This window comes from Rhipicephalus microplus, chromosome X (assembly GCF_043290135.1).
Source record: "Rhipicephalus microplus isolate Deutch F79 chromosome X, USDA_Rmic, whole genome shotgun sequence".
Lineage (NCBI taxonomy): Eukaryota > Metazoa > Arthropoda > Arachnida > Ixodida > Ixodidae > Rhipicephalus > Rhipicephalus microplus.
The window spans coordinates 397,750,661-397,753,179 of NC_134710.1; positions in this window are offsets into that span (position 1 = coordinate 397,750,661).

The window sequence follows — 2,519 nt, forward strand, 5'->3', positions numbered from 1 at the left end:
GTTCGCTCCGGGTCCGCCGTGCCCACTGTCATACGGATGCTAGCGGTGTCGGCCTTGGTGCCATTCTCACTCAACGCAAGGATGGCTGCGAAGAGTACGTTGTCGCCTATGCCAGCCGTACCCTAACAAAGGCAGAGTCCAACTATTCCGTCACGGAAAAGGAGTGCTTAGCTATCATTTGGGCTATAGGAAAATTTCGCACTTACCTTTACGGACGCCAGTTTGATGTTGTCACAGATCACCATGCCTTATGCTGGCTAGCGTTCATGAAAGACCCTACTGGCCGTCTCGCTCATTAGGCTTTACGCCTTCAGGAATACGACATCCATGTTGTTTATCGTTCAGGACGCAGATATTCAGACGCCGATGCCCCATCCGGTTCTCCGCTGCCTCCTGATCTTGCCTGCTTACCATCTGCCATCTGCAACTCTTCATCGCTGAGCATCACCGACATGCCAGCCGAGCAGCGCAGCGAACCCTGTATCAATTCTCTGCTGGAATTCCTCTCTCACAGTTCGGTAGAATCGACTTCACGGTCCCTCTCTCGTAAAGCAAGACACTTTGCTGTCCGTGAAGGCTTGTTGTATCACCGCAATTACGAGACTGATGGCCGTAGGTGGCTCCTTGTCATGCCCCGTCATTTGCACTCGGGCATCGCTGCCTTTCACGATCACCCCCAGTGTGGCCACGCTGAAGTATTCAAGACCTACTGTCGTCTTCGTCTAAGATACTACTGGCGCGGCATGTATCGGCACGTTCGCCAGTACGTTCGGTCATGTGCCACGTGTAAACGCCGCAAGACGCCTTCTCGCAGCACTACTGGCCCTTTGCAACCCTTAACCTGTCCAGCGAGACCATTCGACCGCGTTGGAATTGATATTTATGGTCCTCTACCCAACACTCCTCGAGGCAACCGGTGGATTATCGTCGCCGTCGATCATTTGACATGCTACGCTGAAACACCTGCGCTGCCTGCTACCACTGCGAAATACGTTGCGTCCTTTCTTTTTCACCATCTGATTTCGCGGCACGGTGCACCTCGTGAATTACAGAGTGACTGTGGATGCGTGTTTCTCTCAAACACCGTCGACGAGCTGCTCAAGGAATGTCACACTGTTCATCGGAAAACCTCGGCATACCATCCTCAAACCAATGGCATGACAGAACGCTTTAATCGCACCCTTGGACATATGCTTGCCATGTACGCGTCTGACGACCACACTAATTGGGACCAAGTGCTCCCTTTAGTAACGTACGCGTACAACTCTGCGCCACAAACAACCACCGGCTTCTCTCCTTTCTTCTTCCTGTACGAACGTGAACCATCATGCTCCACGGACACCATTCTCCCGTACAGACCTGACGTTTCCGAAGCGACGCCCGTTTCCGAAGCAGCTGCTTATGCCGAAGAAAGAATGTCGTCAACTCGCTCGCTCGTTTACCGCGCAAGGCCAGTGGCACCCAAAAACTGACCACGATGCATCTGCATCTAGTGCCCACTATAACCCAGGAATGATGGTTCGGCTCTGGGTCCCGTCTACCCCTCCCGGTCTTTCCCCAAAGCTTTCGCCGAAATACCATGGCCCCTACCGTGTGGTGCGTCAAACATCTCCCGTCAACTATGAAGTGGAGCCCATTGATCCACCTTCGGACCAACGCTCCCGTGGGCGTGAAACGGTTCACGTATCACGCCTCAAACCATGCTATGACCCCCCTGTCGTGTCATTTCCTTAGATCGCCAGGTTGGCTCTTTTCTGCGCTAGGAGTAATTGTACCGGAGCATAGTGGCACCAGCTCTGTGCCAGCGTGAAAGACGTTGACGTCCGTGTGTGGCTCGTGCTTGCCAGGTGCCTGCCTGTACCAGCTTCTTGCGGCTAACGCTTCTTGATTAATAACAAGTGTTTTTTTGCGTGAACTCGCTCGTTGCAATATATATATATATATATATATATATATATAGATAGATATGTGTGTGTGTGTGTGTGTGTGTGTGTGTGTGTGTGTGTGTGTGTGTGTGTGTGTGTGTGTGTGTGTGTGTGTGTGTGTGTGGGTGGGTGTGTGTGTGTGTGTGTGTGTGTGTACATTTAGCGTAGCTAGCGTGCACGGTTAAAACTACTATGAAGTTGGTTGGTTGATCGATCAAAACTTTTATTGGGGTCCTGAAGGATTTCACTCTCGTTTTATAGGGGTAGGATTGTGGGCCGCTCCCACGCAGGGACGGGGAGGCCCAGCCTCACCGTCGCATCGTGGGCCTTCTGGACAGCCTAGAGTTGTATGAGAACTGGACTCGTGAGAATTGAAGGAAAGGAGTTTAGGGGAAATTCTTCATTTTTTCTTTGTAATGAGGGGCACCTCCAGAGCATGTGGTTAAAATCACTGTGATTGCGGCAGTCCGGACAAAGTTCTGAAAAATCGGAGTAATGGCTATAGATTACGAGGCTAGGGTATGTTCCCGTTTGAAGCATGTGAATAGAGATTGCCTGTGACCTAGACAATTTTCCAACCGGCAACGGAAAGGA